The 20,640-nt window shown below is 42.7% G+C and overlaps 1 protein-coding gene and 1 long non-coding RNA gene across 6 annotated transcripts in view; one reads left to right on the top strand and one right to left on the bottom strand.

Annotated features, from left to right (window-relative positions):
• PDE4D (phosphodiesterase 4D) overlaps positions 1-20,640 on the top strand; it is a 960,682-nt gene that overhangs the window by 818,577 nt on the left and 121,465 nt on the right. The gene's annotated exons all lie outside the window — the stretch shown is intronic.
• LOC115653872 lies at positions 10,104-20,507 on the bottom strand. Its single transcript, XR_004001023.1, has 3 exons — positions 20,424-20,507; positions 10,239-10,358; positions 10,104-10,144 (listed from the first exon to the last, which is right to left on the bottom strand). It is a non-coding gene; the product is annotated as an uncharacterized LOC115653872 (long non-coding RNA).

Raw genomic sequence — 20,640 nt, forward strand, 5'->3', positions numbered from 1 at the left:
ATGAAGAAAAGTTTCCTTTCCAGACATTTTAACATTTTTTAAATAAAAGCAAAAGAAATGAAGGACTAGACTGACAAAACACGTGATGCTGGTGGTAGTGGTGGTGGAACAGTTTCAACAGGAGAGACTCATCCAGGAATACACTATAGCATGGTGATTAGGACACTTACCTGGAGGGGTGAGACCTGGTTTCAAATCTGTGTTCCACGTGGCACTTCCTTCTCTTTAGTGAATGATGCCGCAGGCCTTGTCTACACTATTCACGTAGCTGGAGTACTGTAACTTAGGTTGACTTACTGTGGTGTCTACACCGCACTGCGTTGACAGGAGATGCTCTCCTGTCCACTTACCTTACTCATCTCATTCCAGTGGAGTACTGGAGTTGACTGAAGAGCACTCTGTGGTTGATTTAGCAGGTCTACCCACTAAACTGATCCCCCCCCTCTGCTGCATCAGTCGCAGCAGTGTCAATCCCTGGTAAGTGTAGACATGGTCTAAGTCTTCATGCGACTCCAGCCCAAATATTTTTGTCTGAAACTGTTTGGTGGTTTTATGTTAAATTCTTGAATGGTTCCAGTCAACCCAAAATTGCATTTTTTAGCAAATAAACTATTTATCTGAAAAATTTTGCCCAACTCTAATATATATGGACAATATAAGCAAAGCCAGGTTTAAAAAACAACAAAACCCCCAGGTAAATGGTCTTGAGCCAACCAATGGCCTCTGAATCAGCAATATTCAGCTTGGGAAGACCTCTGGGGAGCCCAGCAACAAAAGAACAGCCATCCGCCACAGCACTACAGATGCACAGTCCTGGATGCCTCAGCATGGTCAATCTTGGTGCAGCAAACCACACCTGAACCTATAAAGCTGGTTCTATAGGTGCGTGATAAAGCTGGTTCTATAGGTGGTGTGAATGTACAAAACCAGGTAGTAGTTCATTTGGCCTGATTATGATGTAGGAGTTCCTGGTAGTGGCAGAGGATGTCATTTCACTTTCAAACTAATTTTTTTCCAATTTTTTGGAACTGCCAGTGAACCAAACAATAATTCATTCAGTTCTAGTCCTTAAACCTACATATAATTCTTTAATTTATTTTACAGACTCAGCTAGCATCAGACCACTTTATCTGCATAATGGTTCCATCATGTGATCAAATTCCTTTAAAATATTCCAAATTATGTCAATACTCACAGCAGACTTCAGCCTAATGCATAAAATGTTCTGTCCACCACAGTGAGCTGATGATGCTAGCAATTGCTGGATGGAAAGTGTGCAGCATTGTCCAGATAGAATTTCTGCTATGCAGTCGATGATAGGGAGCATCCTATGGTGGGATGAACAGCGGCAAGTCTGGCATTTGCTGTACCTTGGTGATCATTTTATTGGCTGCATTCTGATGCCAGATGTTAGGTGGAGGAATATGCCTAGGACTGGTAACCATATATGTTCTGTTGGCTTCAGTGTGCCTAGGGTAATGCTGCTGGTATGATTAAGCTGTGTGTGTGAGCAGAGTTTAACCAAACTGGGACACCGTATTTGCCAGGTGAGTACTAGAGAGTGAGCCCCAAACTATGCAGTGTTTGTGCATTGGCTCCCCAGTTGGAACCTACGAGTTTGTTCAAGAGACAATTTCTGGTCTTGATCATTTGAGCTACTTTACTGAGATGGTATTTGTATGTGAAGTATGTGAGCGTGCAATTGAGGGGGACCTCTATATAGACTTGCTTTGAATCATGTGCCAAGTGCTGACCCACCCAAAAAGATGTTAAGGCCAAGTTGGCTTTGAGACTGTGGGAGCATGTTCACATAGTCTTTGATGTACTTAGTTTCAGTCTCCATTTCCTGTAATAACCACCTATAGTAGTTGTATCATTGTTCAGTTCTCTTCCATTTTTTTCGAAGCCATGGTCCCTTAAGGCCAAGCAGATATCATTGGCGTACATGAGCTGCCTGGAAATGGTGTTTGGTAGGTCATTGGCAAATACATAAAAAAAAGTTGACAGCACTGCGTTTTGCCGGAATGCATTCTTCTGGAATCTCAAGGAGCTGGTTTTGAGGTCCAGAACCACCTGAAAATATCTGCCTCCGATCATCAGCTCAGTTGCCATGACAGCCCCCCTAAGAAGAATTCTTATCTTATACAGCAAGCCAGTGTGTCAGATGGTACCATAGGCTGTTGTAAGTCAAAAAAAAGTCAGCTCCAGTTTTCTTCCTCCATTTTCAATATACATAGTAAGTGCTGACACTTGGTCACAGGTGATTTGATTTGGTCAGAAACATGCCTAATCATCACTCAAATGTTCTGTGTAATTCTCTGTAGAATCATCCATGCCGGGAGTTTGTAGCTACAACTCAGGAATGATATTGGGTGATAGCTGGCTATTAAACAGTGGTCTTCACCTGATTTTGGTAAAGAAGTCATCGTAGAATTCCAGCATATCTTTGGTAACATGTTCTCCTGTATGATATGGGACATGTTCATAGACTCCGAGTGTTGGGTTTTCTTCCCAAGATGATGTACTTCTGGTAATATATTGTCAAAGCCACAGGCTTTACCTGTTTTCATTTATTTCAATGCCTTTTCTCTTTTCTTCCCTAGAGAATCATAGGAAGTTTTCATTTAGATTGACCTGTGGAGATTACTTGAATTGACTCCATTCTTTTTTGATCAACACTTTGAAAATTTTACCTATCTGCTTTAATGATATTGGTCAAGTATATAGTGACAGTGTTTGGAGGGACCTTTTGTTGCCATGTATCTGATGAGTTTTGTGCTACACCAGATTTCCTGATGAGTGTCTATGCTTTCCTGCTAGATCCCTTTCTGGAAGTTGCTTTATTCCCCAGCATTCTCTTTGGGCTACATTTAGGCTCTCCAAGAGTTGGTTCACTATTTCTGGATCACTGGCTTTCTGTATTGTTTAAGGAGAGCTACACATTCTTCATCAAGAAAATAAGAATGGCCATACCAGGTCAGATCAATGGTCCATCTAACCCACTAGTCTGTCTTCTGACAGTGGCCAGTGCTCTATGTTTCAGAGGGAATGAACAGAACAGGTCAATTATAGAGTGATCCAACCTCTGTGGTCCAGTCCCAGCTTCTGGCAGTAAGATGTTTAGGGAAACTCACCAGATGGGGTTGTATTCCTGATCATCTTGTCTAATAACCATTGATGGACCTGTCCTCCAGGAACTTATCTAATTCTCTTTTGAAACCAGTTACACTTTTCACAACGCCCCCTGGCAAAGACTTCAACAACTGGACTGTGTGTTGTGTGCAAAATAACTTCCTCATGTATGTTTTAAACGTCTGTCTACTAATTTCATTGGGTTACCCTAATTCTTGTGTTATATGAATGGGTAAATAATACCTCCCTATTCATTTTTCCACATGATTTTTAGACCTCTATCTCATCCCCCTTCTTAGCCGTCTCTTTTCAAAACTGAACAGTCCCAATCTTTTTCATCTCTCCTTGTATGGAAGCTGTTCCATACCCCTAGTCATTTTTGTTGCCCTTCTCTGTACTTTTTCCAATTCCAATATATGTTTTTTAAGATGAGAATTGCATGAAGTATGGTGTGGGCATGCCACGGATTTATATAGTTGCAATATGATCTTTTCTATCTTACTGTTTATCCCTTTCCTCATGATTCTGTTAGCTTTTTTGACTGCTGATGCACATTGAGCAGATGTTTTCAGAAGTGACCCAAAAATCTTTTTCTTAAGTGGTAACAGCTAATTTAGACCTCATCAGTTTGTATGTATAGTTGGAATTATGTTTTCCAATGTGCATTACTTTGCACTTATCAGTACTGAATTTCAACAGCCATTTTGTTGCCCAGTCATCCAGTTTTGTGATATCCCTTTGTAAATCTTCACAGTCAGCTTTGGACTTAACTTACCTTGAGTAATTTTGTATCATCTGCAAACTGTCACCTCACGATTCTCTCCCTTTTCCAGATAATTTATGAATATGTTGAATAGTACAGGTTCCAAAACAGATCATTGGGAGATGCCACTATTTACATCCCTCCACTGTGAAAACAGACCATTTGTTCCGACCCTTTGTTTCCTATCTTTAACCAATGGGAGGAGGAGGGATAGCTCAGTAAGGTTTGAGCATTGGCCTGCTAAACCCAGGGTTGTGAATTTAATCCTTGAGGGGGGTATTTAGGGATCGGGGTGGGGGAACTGTCAGGGACAGTACTTGGTCCTGCTAGTGAAGGCAGGGGACTGGACTGAACTCAATGATCTTTCAAGGTCACTTTCAGTTCTATGAGATGGGTATATTTCCATATATTCATGAAAGAACCTCCCCTCTTATTACATGACTGCTTACTTTGCTTAAGAGCCTTTGGTGTGGGACCTCATCAAGCACTTTCTGAAAGGCCAGACACAATATAGCATTTAATCACCCTTGTCTACATGCTTGTTGACACCCTCAAAGAGTTCTAATAGATTGGTGAGGCATGATTTCCCTTCAAAAGCTGTGTTGACTCTTCCCCAACATATCGTGTTCATGTATGTATCTGATAATTCTGTTCTTTACTATAGTTTCAACCCATTTGCCTGGTACTGAAGTTAGACTTACTGGCCTGTAAATGCCAGGGTCACCTCTTGCGTCTGTTTTAAAAATCAGCATTACATTAGCTTGCCTCCATTCATCTGATACAGAGGCTGATTTACCATGATTGGTAGTTCTGCAATTTCATCTTTGAGTTCTTTCAGAATACCATCTGGTCCTTGTGACTTATTGCTGTTTAATTTATCAATTTGTTCCAAAACCTCCTCTATTGACACCTCAATCTGGGACAGTTGCTCAGATTTGTCACTTAAAAAGAATGACTCAAGTGTGAGAATCTGCTTCACATCCTTTGCAGTGAAGACTAATGCAAAGAATCAATTTACCTTCTCCACAATAGCCTTGTCTTCCTTTAGTGCTCCTTTAGCACCTCCATCGTCCAGTGGCCCCACTGACTGTTTGCCAGGCTTCCTGTTTCTGATGTACCGTACTTTAAAAAATTACTGTTAGTTTTTATATCTTTTGCTAGTTACTCTTCAAATTTTTTTGTCCTGCCTAATTATACTTTTACATTTGACTTGCCAGAATTTTTGCCCCTTTCTATTTTCCATAGTCGAATTTGACTTCCAATTTTTAAAGGATGTCTTTTTGCCTCTAACCACACCATTTACTCTGTTGTTTAGTGATGGTGGCATATTTTTTTCTGGTCCTCTTACTGTTTTTTTGGGTTTTTTGTTTTTGGTATATCACATTTAGTTTGAGCCTCTATAGTGTTTTAAAATAGATTCCATGCAGCTTGCAGGCATTTCACTCTTGTGACTGTTCCTTTTAATTTTCATTTAACTAGCTTCTTCATTTTTGTGTAGTTCCCCTTTTTGAAGTTAAATTCTACTGTGGTGTGTTTCTTTAGTATTTCCTCCCCTACAAGGAAATGGTATATAGACATTGGTATATAGGTTTTGTGGCAGCCATGTAGGATGAACTTGGAGATGGCCTTAAAGTTTGATTTGGTAAATCTTGAATATGCTTGCTCTGTTGAGATGTTATGCAGGATATAGACTGCATATTAGTCAGTGATCTTAGTCTAATTGTCTCAGTCTGCCCTTCTGTGGTTCAAAAGAGGCTTGTGCTTTAGAGACAATAGGTGAGCCAACATGGTAGTGTTATGGTAATCCCTAATTGAATGAGGATACAGCAATGCTGCTCTGGGGAAAATTTCCAAGGACCATGAAGGTGCCTGATACAGAGTCAATTTCTAGCAGAAATGATCCAGCTGAGGTCAGAGAATAGCCCTGGTCCCAGTGGGCAGAACGAAAAGTTGTTGGTTGCTTAGAGTCATGAAAAAGGTGTAGTTCATTGAGGGAGGTCAAGTTTGCAAGGTCTGTCTCACTTTGATCAGATTCTGTACAGTCCCAGGTGTTAGTGATGGCTGTTGAAGTCTCCATCATAGATGGCATGAAGTTTAAGTGATGGTAGAGCAGAAGCAGGCTATAACAGATTTTTTTGTGTGTGTGTGAATATTAGCCACTTTAAACTGATGGATCCTTATGGTGTCACAGTAGTCAAATGCAGATGGCAGAGTCTCCACATCAGCAAAATTGGATCTGACTTAAGTGGCTTTGCCATATTTTAAGTTTATGAGATTAAAAACAGAGATTCTGAACTGATTGAGTATAAGGGAATTAACAAGGGTTCCTGAAGGTAGATGACACCAACATTGTGTTGGGAGGCAATGTTTTCAAGAACAGAGTGCTTTGTGGCTGGTAGGCCCTCAACATTTAACTGTAGCACATTAAGGGCATTAAGAGAAGGGCCAGCATTTATAGCATTTCCTTGTCCTTGTCTAGGTCCACAGTAACTGGGATCCAGTAGTTTTAGCTCCCTGGTGATAGATTTGGTTTCCCCTAAAGTGTAATCACAAGACACACAATGAGATTGTAGCTGCATTGTACCCAAGCTCTAATAAGGACTCATTAGTATTGCCTGCCTTAGTGTTTTTAAATGGGCCTGCTATGAAACAGAGACTGATTGGTGGTTCACAAATCTGTGTCAGCAACTCTTGTCACCATACCTAACACACTGTTTTCATAATCTGTATCTGAAAAGTGTCATGTAGAGGTATCATATACAAATTGATAACACAGTGGTCCTGAAAATCATTGTGTGGTCGTTGGGCTTCAAGGGCTTTTTTTAAGGATCCAAAGTAACATGAACTATCAAAGTCTCTGGCCTCATTTCGCTCATGCAGGCTGAACAGCGTTTAAATGCCAAAACAATATAAATAGGGCAGAACTCTTTTTCATCCAGAAAACCCATATCCTTTCTGTGGTCTGTCTTCTCCAGTGTTATGATTACCTACGTTGTAATAGCTTGCTGCCCTAAAGGTTTGGGACCTATAGAGTGGCAAAGTTTGGGAATATCATTTTAAATGCAACAAATCCTGCATCTTGGAAGGGATTAAACTGTTTGACTCTTGCGGTCCCTTCTAACCCAATGGTTCTATGATCATATGATCATACTGTAAGAGAAATCAGTATCCAGATATGGCATTCAGACATGAAACATGCATGCATAGCACAACCACTTCGCCTCCCTGAAGAAACTATTATAGAGCAGCGTGGATTGCAACTCAGAAGGCTCATGACTCTCAGCTGAGAAAGAGTGCAAAATAACATTCAACTATGAAGGAAATAAAATAGGAAAATGTGAAAAACTGAAGGGAACAAAAAGTGAGCACCTGCCACAAACTGCTTCTCCCCATATGAACTTTCAGAATGCTTTGCTGAGCTAAATGGTTCCAGCTTCTTTTCAATAAGACAATTATATTAGAAAATACATTCCCATTGCTTAGTAAAAACGCATTCATTGAGGATTAACAGTGTCCATTACCCAGGTTTCAAAAAGTAATAAATGTAATCCATTTTTAATTTATGCATATATAATAACTAGCCATAAGCTTGCAGTTTAGATTTCATTCTGGGAACAGTAATTAAAAGCAGTCCCTGAAATACTTCTGTCTTCACATTGGGGGGTGGGGGAAGGGACAGTGTCTTAGAATGACAAGAGATAAAAAAATACCCAAGTACCATTTTTGAAAGTGACACAGGAGTCTGTGTCCCATTGATTTTAAGGGTTTGTGAACATGGAGCTGAAGGGTATGTCCACACAATAAGTGCTACAGTGATACAACTATGGCGCTGCAACTATGCCACTGTAGCACTTTAGTGTAGACACTTGCTACAATGACAGAAGGGGTTTTTCCATCATTGTATTAGATATACTCCCTCGAGAGGCAGTAGTTAGACCAACCAAAGATTTCTCCCATCAACCTACCAATGTCTATCCCAGGACTTAGCCCCGCTTACTACATCTCTGAGCAACGTAGCAGGGTCGACCTAAGATTTAGGTGTTGACCAAGCCTTAGTGCGTGGTAGCTGTAGCTTGCTGCACACTATGTTGTCATACTAAAAGTTGTATATTATGCTTTGACTTACTGTTGTTTGAAACCATAGTATGTCAATATGCAGTATGGAACTTTTATTGCACAGTAGCAAGGTCCACACTGCTCATTAGTGCACACAGGCTAGAGCACTGTAGAGTTACAACGCAGCTAGCCACGTACTAACTGACCATGTGGACAAGACTTCAGTCAGACGTAGGTGCTTTTAAAAATTGTACCCATAGTAGCGTGCATTTAGGAATAACTGAGGTTTCCAGCTAATGTGTTTCAAACCAAAATTAATCCACAACTTGAGAAACTCTATTTCTCATTTCTCACTCAATGGCAGTTTTAGCCCTTTTGACTGAAGGAAGAGAAGGAGAGAGAGAAGGAAAGATGGCGTTGGAGTTAATGCACTGGAGTGGGTCTCTGAAAGTTTTCAGTTCTGCCACAGACTCCTTGTGTGACATTGGACAAGTCACTCTGCTTTCTCTGTGACAAGTTTCTGATCTGTAAAATAGGAAAAATACTACTTGCCTCACAGGGACATGGTGAGGATAAATCCATTCATGTCTGTGAGATGCTCTGATACTGTGATGATGTGAGCCATTTAGCTACTGAGAGAGAGTGTATGGGTTATCTGCTCTCAATGATCTCTAATATCCAAAAGGAAGACACGAATTTAAATATGAAAATGGTTATTATGTAGTTGGGATTTTTTTGATAAACATGCAAATGATCAGCTATTTGCAGAAGTCTTAATGCAGCTCATTAAGAGAACTATGGTTTTTTTTGTTTGTTTGTCTTAAAACATTTGTTCAGCAAAACTGGCTGAGAGGGATGAAGCACTTGGTATTAAGGCAAGGAATCTGCAAATAAAAAATTGAACTAGTTCGCTCTTTTTTCCATTTATCTTCACTATATTCCTTAAAAAACACAAATTAAAGACAAAAAAGAAAAGAAAAAAAAGCCTTCCTCCTCATCTTCATTGTTTTCTAGTTCTTTCTTCTTATCTACTCTTTTTTTCTGGATTGTTCTTTTTTTTTCTTTTTTTTTAAGGGCTGGGTCATATCTTTATGACCTACTATCTATTATCTATATTATCTTCAAAAAAAAAAGCATTTTTTCCTTCACGTTGTCTCAAAAAAAAACACCCTTTCTTAGACACTGGGAAGTGAGATCAGTTCCAGAAAGATGATCCAGCATTGCAAGGAAAAAGCAGCCTAAGCAGACACTATGTACAAGACTCATATAGAGATGGCTTGGAACTGAGCTCCTCTGAACTCTAGAAACACTAATCCACATTTTATATATGACTATACGTTGATCAAAATCCAGATCCAAACACCTCCATATGTTGGAGCATTTGAAACGTGAATCTAAGCTTGTGGTTTGGGTTCATTTCTAATTTATCCAAGGCTAATGGTGGAACATGGTGGAAAGAATTATCATAACTTGGAAATATTTTCATACCCACAGCTTTCGTCTGCTGAGTAAATAAAGCTCTGGGTCACTTATTTACCTCTTCATTGGTCCATGAAAGGAATAAGTATTGAAGTAACAAGCCCAGATTAAAGAAGGTGGCAATAGAAAAATTCTATCCTTGCAGGTTTGGTACATGAAATTATTGACCAAGAAAATGCATATTTATTGTCATTCTCTTTCTGGTAAAACTTGGGCTGAGTCAGAGAGCCTTTTCAATGTGTTGCTAATTACTGATCTCATTCATCAAAAGCTCAGCACTTTACTCATTATGGGCAGGATACAATTTGCCAACCATTTCTACACACTGAGCCTAGTCCTTTTTAAAGATTTTCCTTTCAGCAAGGTTTAGATAGTTGTAGGCAAATATGAAAGCACTCAGGCACTGCAGTTTTGGGTGCTATAAGAAAACCTTAAGGTAGAATGTTTCTAAAACTATAAAAAAGTATTTAACACCCAAGTTGCATCTTGGGATAAATATATTATGTGTACAGAATGGTCATCAAAATCACTTTCCACAAATGGCATTTGGTAGTCCAGTGTACATTCAATGCTGATGTCCCACACAGTGGTGGGTTAGTGGGACCCTGTGTGCAGCTTCATTTTTGGGGGACCCCCCTCGGGACCCAGCCAAGAAAAAGAACATTCTCTCTTATATCCCTCCGTTTCTTCATTCTTTTTTCCTTCATCCTCCTCCTATAAGTAATGGGAAGTAAATGAAAATAAAGTGAGGTACCTTGATTGGGGCAAGGGGTTGGGGTGCAGGAGGGGGTCGGAAGGCAGCACTTACCTCGGGCAACACACCCCTCCGGCAGCAGCTTCTAGGTGGGGAGGACCGGGGGTCTGCAGCAGGCACCATTGGCTGGGAGCTCCCATTGGCTGCGGAGTCAGCAGTCAGGGCGGGGACAGCCTGCGGAGACACACACCTGTCTCCAGGGGCCACAGGGACATGCTGGCCGCTTCCAGGGGCGAAGCAGCGTGGAGGGAGGGAGGCAGAACGGGCAGGGAGCCACTTTAGCCCTGCTGCAGTGCTGCTGGTAGGTCTCTGCATGCTCCTTGTGGGGAGGGGGACAGTGGGTCTCTGTGCACTGACCGGGGTGGAGGCAGCGCACGGAGTCACCTCCCCCTACCCTGCCAGGGGTGCTCAGGGATGCACCAGCAGCCAGCCGCTTCCGGGAGCGGCATGGGGCCACCGGCCACGACATGCAGGCTGCCTGCCTGCCTGAGCCCTGCTGTGCCGCCGGCTGGGACTTGGGCAGGTTGTCAGGTATTTGTTCTGCATTTTGGAGGCTGCCCCTGTTGTTGGGGGCCCGGTGACACTGCATGGTTTGTTTCATCGTAAATCCACTCCTGGTCCCACACGCTGGTCAGTTACCACTGATGTAGCACACTGTGCTTAATGCCCTGGCATCAGCAGGCACATTGCCATATATTCCTTGGGAAAGGGACCGTCTTTTTATTCTGTGGTTTACAGCTCCTAGCACAATGGGGTCCTGGTCTTATGGAGTCTTAAGGAGAGAAAGTTTCTGATGCTCATTATCAACAATTGCCTTTTGTTCAGGCTGGCTTCAGATGAGGATGGTGTACCCAAAATCAAGTCATTCACCTAATACAAGACGTGTGTCAAGAAGGGCAAGACAGGTGGTGCTGTTTTGATGGATCTGTCAGCTGCATATGACACTGTGGGTGTAAGTTAGGGCTTCTGAAGTTCATAAGCGTGCCTGTCTCTCCATCCAAGAGTTACCGCCACTCCTGAGGACATAGCTGTTGGCCCTGATGTTCCATTGTTGGATGTGAAGCCCTAACTTACACCCACCTGTTTGCAACCTGGGATGCACATCCTGGATCAGGCTTAACAGGCTGCTGACTGGGATGGACAGAATGGCTGCCACAATGCAGAAATTTGGCTTAGCCTAATCTTCACAGTGTGACTGCTGGGCAGCAGTGAAGATGGAGAAATGTGGTGGAGGACTGCCTATCATAACCTTATTCCCAGATTTGGACCTTAGCGTCCAAAATATGGGGGTTAGCCTGAAAACCTCCAAGCTTAGCTACCAGCTTGGACTTGGTACTTGCTGCCACCACCCAAAAAATTAGAGTGTTTTGGGGCACTCTGGTCCCCCTGAAAAACCTTCCCTGGGGACCCCAAGACCCAAATCCCTTGAGTCTCGCAACAAAGGGAAATAATCCTTTTTCCCTTCCCCCCTCCAGGTGCTCCTGGAGAGATACACAGACACAAGCTCTGTGAATCCAAACAGAGTGACTCCCCCTCTCTGTTCCCAGTCCTGGAAACAAAAAGGACTTTCCTATTCCCCCGGAGGGAATGCAAAATCAGGCTAGCCAATTCAACACACACCGATCTCCCCTGATTTCTTCCTCCCACCAATTCCCTGGTGAGTACAGACTCAATTTCCCTGAAGTAAAGAAAAACTCCAACAGGTCTTAAAAGAAAGCTTTATATAAAAAAGAAAGAAAAAATACAAATGGTCTCTGTATTAAGATGATACAATACAGGGTCAATTGCTTAAAAGAAATATGAATAAACAGCCTTATTCAAAAAGAATACCAATCAAAGCACTCCAGCACTTATATTCATGCAAATACCAAAGAAAAGAAACCATATAACTTACTATCTGATCTCTTTGTCCTTACACTTAGAAACAGAAGACTAGAAAGTAGAAACTACTCCTCCAAAGCTCAGAGAAAGCAGGCAGCCAGAAAACAAAGACCCCAGACACAAAATTCCCTCCACCCAAAGTTGAAAAAATCCGGTTTCCTGATTGGTCCTCTGGTCAGGTGCTTTAGGTGAAAGAGACATTAACCCTTAGCTATCTGTTTATGACACTGCCCAATTAAAATATTGGAGGGTGGACTGCAACATCTTGCCACCCTCAATGCTGCAGCAGTTAGGTGGCTGAACAACCTAGATACCAACTTGTGACACATACAAGATTTTGGTTTTTTATAGAGTTCTCTGAAAACCTCCATTTGTCATTCCAATCTTTTTGAAAAGCTCCACAGATGCCTTTTTGCCTAGAAATACATTGTTCTTCCTATACGCTGTGTTATAAGCCCAGTTCTAACGTCTCCTTGTGGTTCCTTTCTACAGTTTTTGCAACATAAGACTACATTTCTATCATTCTTAAATATATAGTGATTTATTAAATTATTTGGATAGACATGGACTTTGCATTGCAAAAAATAATAAACTTGTTAACAATTGCTCATCTTTTCTTTATTTTCAAGTGAATTTAGTGCTGGTGAAAGTTGCTGGATTGACAGCCCTGGAATTAAAATACAGGTTCAGCACCAGTGAAAAATTCCCTAACCTGCTTCCTGCATGCCTCAACCTAAATTGGGTGGGGAGGTTGCACCTCTGGGAATAAGAGGTTAATTTTGTCCATTCAGTCTTTGGCTTCTTTCCCAGAATTTGCCAGCAAGAATGCCAGTTCGACAGCTGTGTACTAGGAACTGGTCTGAAACACAGACCTCCAACTCCCTTTATGTACACTAAGCTATCCAACCTATGATAAACCTAACTGATATTCCTCCACTTCTGTAGAACTATCCTTTTATTGTCTTTCTCACTGATTCCTTTATCTTTGGGAAGTGGATAGTTTGGGTTATTGGGAATCCAATATCAATATTTCAATATGAGCAGACACCTTTCCCAACCTGCTCTAAAACAAAGCCTACACTGTGCACAGTCAGAACTCAACGCCTTCCCATTCTACTGTACTCTCTTCTAGCAGGTCTCAATCTATGATACACATCTTGTTGGTATGCGGGCTACCATCAGATGGTATGCAGTCTGATTTTTAAAAGACTTTAATCTTTGTAATTAGCTCATTAAATCAAAATGTGCACAGTCACCCAGAAAAGGCAGGCATGTGAGGAGCTCCACATGTTAAATCAAGTTAGATTGAAGTTGTATAGAAGGTGAGAAGGAATAAATAATAGCCTAGTGGATAAGGCCTTTGAACTGGGATTCAAGACACTTGGATCCTAGCTCCACTCTCTCTATACAGCTTATTCTGTTTAACTGAACTAGGCAACAGAAACTGTGCAATAGACAGAAAACAATGGTACACTGACTCTGCTTTCCTGCAAAGAGGGCCCTTCTCCAATCTCCATTTGTGCCATTATTCATAACACTTACACTGCCATTATATCTAGCTAGATGTGTTTCTAAGATTATAATTTCCACTTCTTGCCATTTTTGACTGTCAGAACCTCCTCAAATGTATTGAGGTGGTTCAGCATTGTTAATACTTTTGAAATATGAAGTGGAGAATGAATGTCATTCTCTCCAGTAAATTTGAAATGTTAACCCAATGAATAGGCTATAGTCCATCACTGTAAATAGAAATAAAACTTCTAAGCAACTTTAGTAGCAAAAGAAAAAAGAAAAAGGGAGGAGGTGTTGCCTTCTATATTAAAAGAAAAAGGGAGGAGGTGTTGCCTTTTTTATTAAAAATGTACACACTTGGACTGAGGTGGAGATAGACATAGGAGACAGAAGTGTGGAGAGTCTCTGGGTTAGGCTAAAAGGGGTAAAAAACACAGGTGATGTCGTGCTGGGAGTCTACTACAGGCCACCTAATCAGGTGGAAGAGGTGGATGAGGCTTTTTTCAAACAACTAACAAAATCATCCAAAGCCCAAGATTTGGTGGTGATGGGGGACTTCAACTATCCAGATATATGTTGGGAAAATAACACTGCGGGGCACAGACTATCCAATAAGTTCCTGGACTGCATTGCAGACAACTTTTTATTTCAGAAAGTTGAAAAAGCTACTGGGGGGAAGCTGTTCTAGACTTGATTTTAACAAATAGGGAGGAACTTGTTGAGAATTTGAAAGTAGAAGGAAGCTTGGGTGAAAGTGATCATGAAATCATAGAATTTGCAATTCTAAGGAAGGGTAGAAGGGAGTACAGCAGAATAGAGACAATGGATTTCAGGAAGGCGGATTTTGGTAAGCTCAGAGAGCTGATAGGTAAGGTCCCATGGGAATTAAGACTGAGGGGAAAAACAACTGAGGAAAGTTGGCAGTTTTTCAAAGGGACGCTATTAAGGGCCCAAAAGCAAGTTATTCTGATGGTTAGGAAAGATAGAAAATGTGGCAAAAGACCACCTTGGCTTACCCTTGAGATCTTGCGTGACCTACAAAATAAAAAGGCGTCATATAAAAAATGGAAACTAGGTCAGATCACGAAGGATGAATATAGGCAAATAACACAGGAATACAGAGGCAAGATTAGAAAAGCAAAGGCACAAAATGAACTCAAACTAGCTATGGGAATAAAGGGAAACAAGAAGACTTTTTATCAATACATTAGAAGCAAGAGGAAGACTAAGGACAGGGTAGGCCCACTGCTCAATGAGGAGGGGGAAACAGTAACGGGAGACTTGGAAATGGCAGAGATGCTTAATGACTTCTTTGTTTCGGTCTTCACTGAGAAGTCTGAAGGAATGTCTAGTATAGTGAATGCTTATGGGAAGAGGGTAGGTTTAGAAGAGAAAATAAGAAAAGAGCAAATAAAAAATCACTTAGCAAAGTTAGATGCCTGCAAGTCACCAGGGCCTGATGAAATGCATCCTAGAATACTCAAGGAGTTAATAGAAGAGGTATCTGAGCCTCTAGCTATTATCTTTGGGAAATCATGGGAGACGGGGGAGATTCCAGAAGACTGGAAGGGGGCAAATATAGTGCCCATCTATAAAAAGGGAAATAAAAACAACCCAGGAAACTACAGACCAGTTAGTTTAACTTCTGTGCCAGGGAAGATAATGGAGCAGGTAATCAAAGAAATCATCTGCAAACACTTGGAAGGTGGTAAGGTGATAGGGAATAGCCAGCATGGATTTGTAAAGAACAAATCGTGTCAAACTAATCTGATAGCGTTCTTTGATAGGATAACGAGCCTTGTGGATAAGGGAGAAGCGGTGGATGTGATATACCTAGACTTTAGTAAGGCATTTGATACAGTCTCGCATGATATTCTTATAGATAAACTAGGAAAGTACAATTTAGATGTGGCTACTATAAGGTTGGTGCATAACTGGCTGGATAACCATACTCAGAGAGTAGTTGTTAATGGCTCCCAATCCTGCTGGAAAGGTATAGCAAGTGGGGTTCCGCAGGGGTCTGTTTTGGGACCGGTTCTGTTCAATATCTTCATCAACGACTTAGATGTTGGCATAGAAAGTACGCTTATTAAGTTTGCGGACGATACCAAACTGGGAGGGATTGCAACTGCTTTGGAGGACAGGGTCAAAATTCAAAATGATCTGGACAAATTGCAGAAATGGTCTGAGGTAAACAGGATGAAGTTCAATAAAGATAAATGCAAAGTGCTCCACCTAGGAAGGAACAATCCGTTTCACACATACAGAATGGGAAGAGACTGTCTAGGAAGGAGTATGGCAGAAAGAGATCTAGGGGTCATAGTAGACCACAAGCTTAATATGAGTCAACAGTGTGATACTGTTGCAAAAAAAGCAAACATGATTCTGGGATGCATTAACAGGTGTGTTGTAAACAAGACACGAGAAGTCATTCTTCCGCTTTACTCTGCGCTGGTTTGGCCTCAACTGGAGTATTGTGTCCAGTTCTGGGCACCGCATTTCAAGAAAGATGTGGAGAAATTGGAGAGGGTCCAGAGAAGAGCAACGAGAATGATTAAAGGTCTTGAGAACATGACCTATGAAGGAAGGCTGAAGGAATTGGGTTTGTTTAGTTTGGAAAAGAGAAGACTGAGAGGGGACATGATAGCAGTTTTCAGGTATCTAAAAGGGTGTCATCAGGAGGAGGGAGAAAACTTGTTCACCTTAGCCTCCAATGATAAAACAAGAAGCAATGGGCTTAAACTGCAGCAAGGGAGATTTAGGTTGGACATTAGGAAAAAGTTCCTAACTGTCAGGGTAGTTAAACACTGGAATAAATTGCCTAGGGAGGTTGTGGAATCTCCATCTCTGGAGATATTTAAGAGTAGGTTAGATAAATGTCTATTAGGGATGGTCTAGACAGTATTTGGTCCTGCGATGAGGGCAGGGGACTGGACTCGATGACCTCTCGAGGTCCCTTCCAGTCCTAGAGTCTATGAGTCTATGAGTCTATGAGACTCAATGGTTGTAATAATGTATGTTCTTGCTAACTGAATGTATTGAAATACTCATCTAGGAAAATTACACCTGAGGAAATTATATTCTATAGTTAGTTATTAAATGAAACTTGGTCAAAAGTAGCTGATCTTCTTCCTATTTGGAAACTGCCTCCTATATGTAATAGAATTCTTCTCTCCGCTTTTATTTTGCTTAAAAGAATGGCACAATTATTTTAAATTTCACCTCTCCTACTTCACATTTTAATATATGAACATATATTCCCCATGCTATTAAGAAGTTTCCCACCCTTTGAGGTAGCTTGAGATGCGGCAACCATTTTTTAATTTCTCCCAGAAAAAAAATATATAAGCAACCAGAAGAGTCTGTTTCTTGGTAACCAAGTTTGTGCTTACCAAAAGATATGATATAGTTGGGGGCCTCTTGTACGAAGTTCCCCATCTAATGCTATCATTTTAAATGTGTTTAAGAATTGTTTAAACAGGATTCTAGCTGAAATGTTTTCTTAGATGATATGGCTAGCCAGCGTGCATGGAGCCTATTTTTAAAGAATGTGTTCAAGCCTAGAGACTTTAGGACCCTTTTGCTCTAATCGTATTTGCTGTTCTTGGCGTAACTGATCACTCTGGGAATAAAGCAGCAGTCCTAGTGAACTGAACCTTTAGAGCCAGGAACTAACTTGCATGTTGTCTACACCAGACTTTTTCCTTGAAATGTCTCACCACTGCTACCAGTGTTGGAGCTATACAGCTGGCTGCCATGGGGAGCACTAGAGTAGACAAGGCTCTGGCAGATATTTGTGTTTTAACAGCCAGTTAAAACACGGATGGTTGATCTGTATTAGCACATCTACTGTTGCCACCACTGCTGGAGCTGCAATAGTGATGACATTAGAAGGAAATATAAAAAATAGTCTAGCATAGTCACAGCCTTAGTGAGCCAGTTTAAGCACAGTTCCAGTTAAAAGTCATTCCTGATGAGGCCAATCTATGTTAGGACCATGATTAGAAACTGTGATCTCTAACCTAAGAGACATGGCTTTGCAAAACAATTCTACCATGGCTTGGTCCCATCCACACCAGCTGGAAAACTGTTCCAAAACATTTAATCTGGAACTACGTTTAAAGAGCCACCCCTAAACTGCGTAATACAGACAAGAGCTAAAGTCTGCACTTTCCGATCTCACTCTCTCACTTTCTTCCATACTTAAGAAGACAACAGTCTCCACTGCAAAGGGGAAAAATAATTGTTTATTCTTAAACAATGGGCATGGAGTGATCATGAGGGATTTGGGGATTCTCTGTGCTCAGTTGCCCTAAGGAAGAATATAAATAAGTCCCATTAGCTTCAGTGCAAGTTACGATATCCTGCAAGGGAGAAGAGGGTCCAAAGAGTAGATTATATCCTTATTAGGAGATATATGAATGGGCATGGACTCAGCATGATCTTTCCTGTTCTGTTTTTACTTACAATATGCACATAGTTCCTGTCATCACTTTGACACAAAAGAAGCAGCAAAAATTATGGTGTGCAGTTGAAATACTTTCAGAACTCCAGCAAAAAGAACTGTGTTTGCACACCTTCAGCAAGCCACACTTTTCCTCTCCAAATTGTTGCAAGATGCTGCTTCCAACTTTGTGGGGCAAATTAAAACATTTTGTAAACAGGTGCACCTCCTTTGAAAAGAAGGGGAGTTGAACTTGCTTAGACCAGGATTGAATTTGGCCGTCTGTTGTAACCCTATCCCAAATACATTAGGAGTCATCACCCCACCAGGAGTACATGTCACTGGGAAACATCTGGGGTTCAGAGTCTATATGTATGTCTCTGTATCTTAAACAGTGTAACCACATTTTAAATGATTACATTCAAAAGAGGCTTGTGCTTTAGAGACAATAGGTGAGTCAACATGGTAATGATTATCTAACATTAACCACAAAGCTTTCCCATTTTTGCTGGTTCAGGTTTGGTCTTTTTGCGAGGAATGACATTCCAGGGCAATTTGTGGTAATAGCTCATCAGGGCAGCCAACAACTAGCTAAATCATTTGGGAGGAGTACAACTGACTAGTATGTCAAACATTGCAAGAATTTAAATCTATAGATTCTGCAGAATTTTGTGAGACCTGGCATAACAAAACACATTATATTAACTAGTGACTATCCTCCTTCAGACCTTTGACATTTTGCCATGTTTTTCCCCTATCAGCTCAAATTTGGAAGGGATTTAATCTCACAAAAATCTTAGAATGGCTTTGTCCTTTTTGTCTTCTACAATGCAGATACTTCAGTTCTACATCATCTCCAATCTATGTATAAAAATTACCTCGACCTCCTCACTGCCACACTAATTCTAAATGTAAGCGGGGGAATGGCCCTGCTATTGTGGGGAACTTTCCTGGCTTCTGCACCACACTGGTGAAATGGGCTAGGGAAAGGATGTGAGTCCTCACTCCCACTTCCTCTACCCAGAGGCCTTCCTGCCCTCAAGGACTCCCCTTCCACTCTCCTGTTTGGCACAGTCCTTGTAACCCCGACATGGCTGGGCCAATGATGAGCTGCTAAAATCTTAACAACCGGTTCCCTATAAAAAGTTCTGATTTAAGGGATGTGCCACAGTATGTATTTTTTGTACCAATAGGGTTACCATACGTCCTTATTTTCCTGGGAGGAATTTTTAAATTTTAGGTAAGACAGCGATTTAAGAACCGAAAAGCCTGACATGTCCAGGAAAATACAGATGTATGTTAACCCTATCTAAAGTTCTTTTTAAAAAGATGGGCCTGAACTAGAAATGAGCTCCTTTTCACATGTGTGGGTCCCCGCCATTCCCTTGGGGTGTGCTAGGGTGACCAGATGTCCCAATTTTAGAGGAACAGTCTCAATTTTTGGGTCTTTTTCTTATATAGGCTCCTATTACCCCTCACCCCCGTCCTGATTTTTCACACTTGCTGTCTGGTCACCCTAAGATGTGCACATGTTTGGGTCCCAGTTGCTCCGTGCCCCCCCTCATTGAAGTAGGTGTGCAGGGTTACTGCCCTGAGAACTGCAGGGCACCAGTGGACATGGGGCTGGCTGCAGACAGGGGCGTGGGGCAGAGCTAGCTGGAGGCAGGGAGTGTGACACGGGCTGGCTGCAACAGGGGCTGGCTGTGGGCAGGTGGTGCAGACGGGCTGGCTGCGGGTGGCTGTGGCAGGGGGTAGCTGCGGGCAGGGGGTGGCTGTGGCAGGGGGTGGCTGCGGGTGGCTGTGGGCAGGCGGTGGCTGCAGCAGGGGGTGACTGCGGGCGGCTGTGGGCAGGGGTGCAGGCGGGCTGGCTGCAAGTGGCTGTGGCGGGGTGGCTGTGGCAGGGGGTGGCTGTGGCCAGGTGGTGGCTGCGGGCAGCTGTGGGCAGGGGGTGCAGGCAGGGGCTGGCTGCAGGTGGCTGTGGGCAGGGGGTGGCTGCGGGCAGGGGGTGGCTGCGGGTGGCTGTGGGCAGGGGGTGCAGGCAGGGGCTGGCTGCGGGTAGGAGGTGGCTGTGGGCAGGAGGTGTCTGTGGCAGAGGGTGGCTGCAGGCGGGGGTGCAGGCAGCGGCTAGCTGCGTGCAGGGGTGGCTGTGGGCAGGGGTGCAGGCAGTGGCTAGCTGCATGCAGGGGTGGCTGTGGGCAGGGGGTGCAGGCAGGGGCTGGCTGTGGGCAGGAGGTGGCTGTGGGCAGGGGTGCAGGCAGGGGCAGGCTGTGGGCAGGGGGTGCAGGCAGGGGCAGGCTGTGGGCAGGGGCAGGCTGTGGGCAGGAGGTGGCTGTGGGCAGGGGTGCAGGCAGGGGCAGGCTGTGGGCAGGAGGTAGCTGTGGGCAGGAGGTGCAGGTACTTACACGACAGTGGCTGGGAGCAGCCCGAGCAGCAGGACGCAGGCGGGGACCCACTAGGCAGCAGCAGCAGCAACAGGGCCAAGAGGCAGCCCACATGGCTCCCGCAGCGCCCCCTGGCGGCTGGGAGGAGGAATTACATGCTTCCCAGCCAGAGCCCATGAAAGCTTCCCTCGCAGGGAAGCCGGTTAACAAGCGGTTCTAAAATCGCTTTTAAATTTAA

Source organism: Gopherus evgoodei, chromosome 6 (assembly GCF_007399415.2).
Source record: "Gopherus evgoodei ecotype Sinaloan lineage chromosome 6, rGopEvg1_v1.p, whole genome shotgun sequence".
NCBI classification, from domain to species: domain Eukaryota; kingdom Metazoa; phylum Chordata; order Testudines; family Testudinidae; genus Gopherus; species Gopherus evgoodei.